Source organism: Moschus berezovskii, chromosome 21 (genome assembly GCF_049115385.1).
Source record: "Moschus berezovskii isolate FMDL1 chromosome 21, NW_MosBer_1.0, whole genome shotgun sequence".
Taxonomy (NCBI): Eukaryota; Metazoa; Chordata; class Mammalia; order Artiodactyla; family Moschidae; genus Moschus; species Moschus berezovskii.
The window spans coordinates 15,516,264-15,526,603 of NC_142480.1; the positions used below are offsets into that span (position 1 = coordinate 15,516,264).

The window sequence follows — 10,340 nt, forward strand, 5'->3', positions numbered from 1 at the left end:
CTATTTCTTTGCATTGATCGCTGAGGAAGGCTTTCTTATCTCTCCTTGCTATTCTTTGGAACTCTGCATTTGGATGCTTCTATCTTTCCTTTTCTCCTTTGCTTTTCGCTTCTCTTCTTTTCACATCTATTTGTAAGGCCTCCTCAGACAGCCATTTTACTTTTTGGCATTTCCATGGGGATGGTCTTGATCCCTGTCTCCTGTACAACGTCATGAACCTCTGTCCATCATTTATCAGGCACTCTATCATATCTAGTCCCTTAAATCTATTTCTCACTTCCACTGTATAATCATAAGGGATTTGATTTAGGTCATACCTGAATGGTCTAGTGGTTTTTCCCTACTTTCTTCAATTTAAGTCTGAATTTGGCAATAAGGAGTTCATGATCTGAGCCACAGTCAGGTCCTGGTCTTGTTTTTGCTGACTGTATAGAGCTTCTCCATCTTTGGCTGCAAAGAATATAATCAATCTGATTTCGGTTACCTTAGGTAATAACCCAAGACCTTTTAGGATTGTGCAATTCTTTTGAAAGACAGAGGTCATCATGTTTTAGGTGTCTTTTGAAAACTGATAAACCCAAACTTGCTATGCCTTACTGTTTCTGTTCCAAAATGTTCAATTCATTTTCACATCCATTTTAAAGGCATACATCATGCATTTACATTAGCTAAAATCTGAATTTAAATATCTATCTCTTTTTCTCACTATGTATATGTATATATATATATATATATATACATAATATTTCATCACCAATTAATGACATGGGTTTTATTCTCTTTGGAAGCCTTCTTTGACATATCTTGTTCCTTATTTTCTTACCTCTCTGTGATCACTTAAAGCTATATTTAAGTGAATATATTTATATAAGTGAATATATTTATACATTAAGTATATGTATATATTTTTAATAGAAGTAAAATATTTTATAATTAAAATAATAATATAGTATATACAAAAAATAACAATATAAATATATTAACTATATATTTATATATTTATAAGTGAATATATTTATATTCTCTCAACTATAGCATTTAACACATTGTGCTGTAATCAGATTTCCAGGGCCTCTATAAGGCCCTGGAGAATAGGAACCATTTCCTATTTATCTTTCTATCTGTGGGGTCTAGTCTAGTGATTGGAACTTCATTAGTGATAAACTTGGTTTTAAATGAAAGAAAAAGTGACTGTTTTACACTATAGACATTACAGGCACTGCTAGGGCCTTAATTTTTAATTTATAAAAAGGGCTGTTATACTTCACCAGTTTTAATAGTTTTAAAGAGTCACTGTGAATATTAAAATAACTAACATATTCTATAGAATTTGCTGATTAGCCTAGAATATAAACCATACTGCTTTTCTCTGTGACCTATTTCTTTCTAGCCATGGTATTATACTAAAGAGTGTAAAACCATAAGTCTGGAGGAAATTTGAGTGGTTATATAATATAATGCCTTATCATTAGGCAGCTTGTAACCTAAACCAGATTAGACACCATTCTCTGTTCAAACACTGCCTGAAAAGACAGTTCTACAGCTTTCCTTGGCACCACATCCTGAGATTTTGTGTCACTGAGAAAATATTTCTGAATACGGAATCTGGATCTTCTAATTTGGAATTTAAGCACTATGTGTGCCAAGTCGCTTCAGTTGTGTCTGACTCTTTGTGACCCTATGGACTGTAGCCCACCATGCTCTGTGGGATTCTCCAGACAAGAATACTGGAGTGGGTTGCCACGCTCTCCTCCAGGGGATCTTCCCAACCCAGGGATCAAACCTGCATCTCTTATGTCTCCTGAATTGGAGGCAGGTTCTTTACCACTAGTGCCACCTGGGAAGCCCTTAAGCACTGGAGGTTAAGCACTGCTGCTGCTGCTGCTGCTGCATCACTTCAGTCGTGTCCGACTCTGTGTGACCCCATAGACAGAAGCCCACCAGGGTCCCCCGTCCCCGGGATTCTCCAGGCAAGAACACTGGAGTGGGTTGCCATTTCCTTCTCCAATGTGTGAAAGTGAAAAGTGAAAGTGAAGTCGCTCAGTCGTGTCCGACCCTCAGCGACCCCACGGACTGCAGCCTACCAGGCTCCTCCATCCATGGGATTTTCTAGGCAAGAGTACTGGAGTGGCTCGCCATTGCCTTCTCCGGTTAAGCACTGCAGGTTAAGCCAAATGTTCTACAGAAGTGTAGAAACTCTGTAGAGACTTTTTATTAATTGAGAAAGGCTGGTTCATGCTCATTCAGCAAAAGCAACCCATAGTTTCTGTGGCTTAAAACCACAAAGGTTTATTCTCACTCATAGTATGTATCCAGCTTGGGGCAGCACTAGGGGCTTTGCCCTGCTTTATCTGGGACCCAGGTTGAGCAGCTGTTATTATTAGGAGCAGTCCCATAGCAGAGGATAAAGAAAGGTAATGGCAAATCATTCACTAGCTCTTAAAACTCCCAAATACAAGTGACACATGTCACTTTTCATGTTTTATTGGCCAAAGCAAGTCGTATGGCAACCTCTAACTTCACATAGGTAGAAAAGTGCAATCAAAAGGCACATTCCTGGAATGAGAGAAAGTCAGAATATTTGTGAGCAGTTCCCATGACTACCACAGATTCTCAACAATATTTTCTCCAAGCAGCATGAAATGAATTCTAGAACAAAATATTTTTGGCTGCCTTGGTACAATAACTAGTTTTAAGAATAAATATTTTTATAGCATATTTGATTTTTTAGTCTTGTTTGAATATTCTAGGTATTAAACAATATAGAGTAATATAATCACAATGTTTCTACCTTCTCAATTCTACTGTTAAATTCTACTCCATTTCAGACACCAGTGAGTATAGACTTAATCATTAATCAGAAATATGCCACAACCATGTTTTCAGACATATGCCCTTTCACATTGACTATAATCTTCTATTATTCATCCATCAAGTACATATTGAGTCCCCAAATTTCTAGGGGATGCAAACGTGCGAAAATGTAGACTGCCCTCATGGAAATGTTTGGTGTTCTGGAGTTTTACCATAGTGGATTTAAGTGTAGATCTCCTTTCATTTGTTCTGTTGGAACTCTCTGGATTTCTTGAATTTCTGGATTCATGTATTTTTTTTTTTATCATTTCTTTTCCGTATCTCTTCAAAATAGACTCTTCCTTTTTTTCTCTCTCTCCTTTTAGATTTATAAAGATTTCTGTTAAAACTTCTCAACTCGTAATTTTTTCAGGTATATTTTAAAGTTCACAAGCTATCTTTTTGTTTTGTGTCTAATCTGTTGTTAAACCCCTATCTTTTGAGTTTTAAATCTCAGTTATTGCTGTTTTCACATCTAGACATTTTATTTGGTTCTGTAAAATAGGCTTGCTTATTCTTTATAGTATTTAGTTCCTTGATTATTCTTTATAGTACTTTGTTCCTTGCTTTAAATCTAATGTATTAATAATTACTATTCTTTTTCTGGGTTTGTTGGCTCTAATATCTGAAATAATTGTAAGTCTATTAATTCTCAGGTTTGGTGCCTGGTTTTCTGAAATGTTCACTAATATTTAAATGTAAGTCACTCATTTTTCTTGGAATATTGGGAATTCTTTGGCTTGCATATCTATGTGTATTAACAGTCCAAGACTAAGTTTTAAAATTAAACTTTTGTCTTAAGTTTTTCCCCCTTACAGATTGGCAAAAGTGATGAAAATGTTATTTTAGTTTTATGCAGTAATTTCCCTTTTTTATACAGAATTGTGATAAACATATCTTTGAATTCTGTATATAATGTTAACAAAATAATCTTAATTTTTGAAATATCACCAAAACACGTATTTAAAAAATTCACTCCAAATGTTAAAACTGTAAAAATGACAATGTTTTCTATATATAGATTGTTTACAGCTTTATTTTAAAAAAGAAAAAAAAACACATATGCTTTGTTAAGGAAATCTACCCAGAATATGTTTTTTAGGATAAAGACCAAAGACAGAAATCTCAGTCTTTGCTCACAACTAATTTGATGAGGCCCACTTATTATGAAAATTCATCTATTTTACTCAAAGTCTACTGATTTAAATGTTAATGACATTTAAAAAGTACCTTCACCTTTGATCAAACAACTGAGTACCATAGCCTAGTCAAGGTGACACATAAAATTAACCATCACAGGTGACCAGAATCTTGGGAGGTTGTCTGGCACTAGGCAGGTGTTCCCATACTTTGGAAGGTATACCAATAGGCCTACTTTACTGATTCTGTTTACTAGCTGCTTCTTCAAACTGAAACTTGTCGACCTTTCCTTCTAATATCTACATGCAATTTTTCCTAAATGGCAGAATCCTTCTGGTAGAGGTAGGTGTATCCAGTGATGAAGAGTCACTATGCTACCACACACCATTCTGGCTCATGGCTCCATGACCCTGGGAGGGGTCACACCAACCAGATTGGCTCCCTTTCAGTCTAAAATGCAATCCTGCAGAACCTACGGAAACATGGCAGTGCAAGGAGTGCTGGACAGGATCTTCCACTCACAAGAAACTATCAGGTTGAATTTACATTCTGCATAGGATGAATTCTCCATAATTTTCTACAGAGGCTACAGAAGACAGTGGGGATTTAGGTCTTAAAGAAATAAGTCAAGATTAGTCCGAGTGGAGTGAGCGAGCTGAGTGGTTGTGTGATTGCGTCCCGGAGACCGGTAGCACTTGCAGCATGGCTGACCAACTGACTGAAGAGCAGATTGCAGAAATCAAAGAAGCTGTTTCACTATTTGACAAGGATGGTGATGGAACTATAACAACAAAGGAATTGGGAACTGTAATGAGGTCTCTTGGGCAGAATCCCACAGAAGCAGAGTTACAGGACATGATTAATGAAGTAGATGCTGATGGTAATGGCACAATTGACTTCCCAGAATTTCTGACAATGATGGCAAGAAAAATGAAAGACACAGACAGTGAAGAAGAAATTAGAGAAGCATTCCGTGTGTTTGATAAGGATAGTAATGGCTATATTAGTGCAGCAGAGCTCCGCCATGTGATGACAAACCTTGGAGAGAAGTTAACAGATGAAGAGGTTGATGAAATGATCAGGGAAGCAGATATTGATGGTGATGGTCAAGTAAACTATGAAGAGTTTGTACAAATGATGACAGCAAAGTGAAGACATTGTACAGAATGTGTTAAATTTCTTGTACAAAATAGTTTATTTGCCTTTTCTTTGTTTGTAACTTATCTGTAAAAGGTTTCCCCCTACTGTCAAAAAAAATATGCATGTATAGTAATTAGGACTTCATTTCTCCATGTTTTCTTCCCTTATCTTACTGTCATTGTCCTGAAACCTTATTTTAGAAAATTGATCAAGTAACATGTTGCATGTGGCTTCCTCTGGATATATCTAAGCCCTTCTGCACATTTAAACTTAGATGGAGTTGGTCAAACGAGGGAACATCTGGGTTATGCCTTTTTTTTTTTTTTTTTGAGTAGTTTTCTTTAGGAACTGTCAGCATGTTGTTGAAGTGTGGAGTTGTAACTCTGCGTGGACTACGGACAGTCAACAATATGTACTTAAAAGTTGCACTATTGCAAAACGGGTGTTTTATCCAGGTACTCGTACACTATTTTTTTGTACTGCTGGTTCTATACCAGAAACATTTTATTTTATTGTTAACTTGCTTTTTAAACTTTGTTTTAGCCACTTAAAGAAAATCTGCTTATGGCACAATTTGCCTCAAATCCATTCCAAGTTGTATATTTGTTTTCCAATAAAAAAATTACAATTAAAAAAAAAAAGAAATAAGTCAAGCAGGAACAAATCATGCTAAACAATTTAGGCTCTTTTTGGCATGGTGAGGCATCCAACCTCATGCTCATTATCCCAGAATGTAACCTCCATGGTCCTGATTCTCAGGCCTCTGGAGTTGGCCAGGTGAATTTTTCATGAATTTTTCAGATAAATCATCCATGTGGAAATCTTATCCTTGAGACCAATGTCAGTCCAGTTCAGTTACTCAGTTGTGTCTGATTATTTGCAACCCCATGGACTGCAGCACACCAGGCTTCCCTGTCCATCACCGACACCTTGAACTTGCTAAAACAAATGTCCATCAAGTCAGTGATGCCATCCAATCATCTCATTCTTTGTCGTCTCCTTATCCTCCTGCCTTCAATCTTGCCCAGCATCAGCGTCTTTTCCAATGAGTTGGTTCTTCACATCAGGTGGTCAAAGTATTGGAGTTTCAGCTTCAGCATCAGTCCTTCCAATGAATATTCAGGACTGATTTCCTTTAGGATGGACTGGTTGGATCTCCTTACAGTCCAAGGGACTCTCAAAAGTCTCCTCCAACACCACAGTTCAAAAGCATCAATTCTTCAGTGCTCAGCTTTCTTTACAGTCCAACTGTCACATCAATACATAGCTACTGAAAAAACCATAGCTTTGACCAGACAGACCTTTGTTGGCAAAGTAACGTCTCTGCTTTTTAATATGCTGCTTCTGTTGTTCATAGCTTTTCTTTCAAAGATCAAACATCTTTTAATTTCATGATTGCAGTCAACATCTGCAGTTATTATGGAACCCCCCAAAATAAAGTCTCTCATTGTTTCTGTTGTTTCTTCATCTATTTGCCATGAAGTGATGGGATCGGATGCCATGATCTTAGTTTCACATTCAAGAGGCTCTTTAGTTCTTCTTCACTTTCTGCCATAAGGGTGGTGTCATCTGCATATCTGAGGTTATTGATATTTCTCCCAGCAATCTTGATTCCAATTGTGCTTCATCTAGCCTGGCATTTCACATGATGTAAAAAAAAAAAAAAAGTGAAAAAGGAGAGTGAAAAAGTTGGCTTAAAACTCAACATTCAGAAAACTAAGATCATGGCATCTGATCCCATCACTTTATGGCAAACAGACGGGGAAATAATGGAAACAGAGAGAGATTTTATTTTTGGGGGCTCCAAAATCACTGCAGATGGTGACTGCAACCTTAAAATTCAAAGACACTTGTTCCATGGAAGAAAAGCTATGACCAACCTAGACAGCATATTAAAAAGCAGAGACATCACTTTGCCAACAAATTTCTTGTTAAAAAGGCATTACTTTGCATACAGATTTCTCAGGAGTCAGGTCAGGTGGTCTGGTATCCCCATCTCTTTCAGAATTTTCCACAGTTTGTTGTGATTCACACAGTCAAAGGCTTTGGCGTAGTCAATAAAGCAGAAGTAGATGCTTTTCTGGAATTCTCTTGCTTTTTCGATGATCCAGCGGATGTTGGCAATTTGATCTCTGGTTCCTCTGCCTTTTCGAAACCCAGCTTGAACATCTGGAAGTTCACAGTTCATGTACTATTGAAGCCTAGCTTGGAGAATTTTGAGCATTACTTTGCTAGCATGTGAGATGGGTGCAATTGTGCAATAGTTTGAGCATTCTTTGGCATTGCCTTTCTTTGGAATTAGAATGAAAACTGATCTTTTCCAGTCCTGTGGCCACTGCTGAGATTTCCAAATTTGCTGACATACTGAGTGCAGAACTTTCATAGCATCATCTTTTAGGAATTGAAATAGCTCAACTGGAATTCCTTCACCTCCACTAGCTTTGTTCACATTGATGCTTCCTAAGGCCCGCTTGACTTTGCATCCAGGATGTCTGGCTCTAGGTGAGTGACCACATCATCATGATTACCTGGGTCATGAAGATCTTTTTTGTATAGTTTTCTGTGTATTCTTGCCACTTCTTTTTAATATTTTCTGCTTCTGTTAGGTCCATACCATTTCTGTTCTTTATTGAGACCATCTTTGCATGAAATGTTCCCTTGGTATCTCTAATGTTCTTGAAGAGATCTCTAGTCTTTCCCATTCTAGTATTTTCCTGTTTCTTTACATTGATCACTGAGGAAGGCTTTCTTGTCTCTCCTTGCTATTCTTTGGAACTCTGCATTCAAATGGGTATATCTTTCATTTTCTCCTTTGCCTTTAGCTTCTCTTCTTTTCTCAGCTATTTGTAAGGCCTCCTCAGACAACCATTTTACCTTTTTGCATTTCTTTTTCTTGGGGATTGTCTTGATATCTGCCTCCTGTTCAATGTCATGAATCTCCGTCCATAGTTCTTCAGGCACTCTGTCTATCAGGTGTAATCCCTTGAATCTGTTTCTCATTTCCACTGTATAATCAGAAGGGATTTGATTTAGGTCATAGCTGAATGGTCTAGTGGTTTTCCCTACTTTTTTCAATTTAAGTAGCCTGTGTCAGTAGCCTCAATTTTGTAACTTAATTTATTGTTTCTTACACTTTCTTAAATATGGGGAAGAGAAACAGAAATGGAATATAATTTACATTTTAAAAAGAAGAGGAATTATAACCAAGTTTATCTCATTCAGATTCCTAGTTGGATGCCTCTATAATGGTTCTTAGACAATATGTGGATATTTGCCACGAGTGAAACTTGACTTAATAAGACCATAGGTAGAAAAAGAGTTGTGCTCATGTTTAGGAAAGTGATATCAACAAACAAAAAGATACACCAAAAAATGTAATTTTATATCCATAAAAAGAAAAGTCAACTTTAGTTGTAGAACTTTCATAAACTAAGTCCTTAAAATATCCCATTACTCATAATCACACAGCTGCTAAGTATACTGTGCATATATGTACATAAAGTTGTTGAAAATTTAAGCATATAGGCTTGAGGCTTTCTGCTCCATTCAGATAGTGTGAATTTAGGCTATAAACCCGCATGAAGGCCAGCTGTGTTTACAAATAAATTTGAGATAAGCTCTTTTCTTTGTAAGTCTCAGTGGAGATTAAGGATCATTACTAATTTATTCTTAGTTTGGGAGTGTTGTTCTTTAGAGTCAGATATTTATTCGCAGAGAGTTTCTGTTCTTTTTTTTACATTTATTTATTTTTTAATTAAAGTATAATTGCTTTACAGAATTTTGTTGTTTTCTGTCAAGCATCAACAAGAATCAGCCATGGTAAACCCATGTCCCCTCCCTCCTGAACGTCCATCCCAGCTCTCTCCCGATCCCGCCCTCCTAGCTTGTTACAGAGACCCTGTTTGACCCTGAGTCATACAGCAATTTCACATTGGCTATCTATTTTACATATGGTAATGTAAGTTTCCATGTTACTCTCTCCACACATCTCCCCCTTCCCCTCCTCCCCTCTCCCCGTGTCCATAGTCTGTTCTCTATGTCTGATAGTTTCTTATTAGATGCCTCAACTTAAGTCTTACTTCTCAGGCCCTCAAGGGTTGTAAAAAATGAAAAACTCAGGTTCACCTGGTTTGGCAAATGGACTGAAGGCCTAAATGAACCTCACTGTTCTATTTTCCCCTCTAGGTTTCAGTTTTACTACGTGTTTTGCTTGCATGGGTGCATGTTCAGTCGCTCAATTGTGTCCAACTCTTTGCAGCCCTATTGACGGTAGCCCGCTAGGCTCCTGTGTCCATGGGATTTTCCAGGCAAGAATACTGAAGTGGATTGCCATGCCCCCATCCAGGGGGTCTTTCTGACCCAGGGATCAAATCCATGTCTCCTGCGTTGGCAGGGGGATTCTTTACTGCAGAGCCATCGGGGAAGCCTGTTCTTTAATTCCTTGACATCTTATCCATCCAATAAGCTTTTAAAATATTTTATCCAGCATTTTATGTTTTCAGTGCAGTGTTGATAAATGTATTTAAGTCTACCATGTTGCAGGTGTATATATAGATTTTCAAAAATTATAAATATGTGAGTAAATCATCACAAATTTGAGCTTCACAAATAAAGCTGTAAATATCAATATTGATCAATATAAATCCATGAAAGATTCTTGAAAATAATAAGAGCTAATATTTATTATATTCCTCCCCCACTGTGCCAGGCACTGATCTAAGCATTTACAATTTGCTAAAACATTTAATCTTCATAATAATCTTATGATATATATGCTATTTTATCTCAGTTATATATATGAGACACTGAGGCACAGACAAGTTATCTTTCTGTTTTCTTAAAATGCAGTTCAAGTTATGCTATTAAGTGATAAAATGAGAATGCAAATCTAGGCAGTCTGAATCCAGATTATATTGCTTCACATTTAGTTAACAATATATACAAAAGTACAATGAAAATGGCATGGAGTGGGTTAATGGTGATTTAGTGATTTTGAAGGAAGTGAGTAGGAGCTTGGGAGGGTTCAGGAGGAGGAATAATAACTAGAACTTTAAATTCCTTCATCTTATCTGTAGGGCTGTTCATTTCCACTAAAATAATTTAAATTATTGAGATGAAGTCCTCCAAACTCCTTCTTTTTTATCTAAATCTATTGAGATCTTCACTGTTCCTCTTGTTCTCTGCTCCTGACCCAAGAAGGAGTCTCC

The 10,340-nt window shown here is 36.9% G+C and overlaps 1 pseudogene; it reads left to right on the forward strand.

Annotated features, from left to right (window-relative positions):
- Positions 1–4,686: 4,686 nt before the first annotated feature.
- Positions 4,687–5,635, forward strand: LOC129550549 (calmodulin pseudogene; annotated as a pseudogene).
- Positions 5,636–10,340: the final 4,705 nt, after the last annotated feature.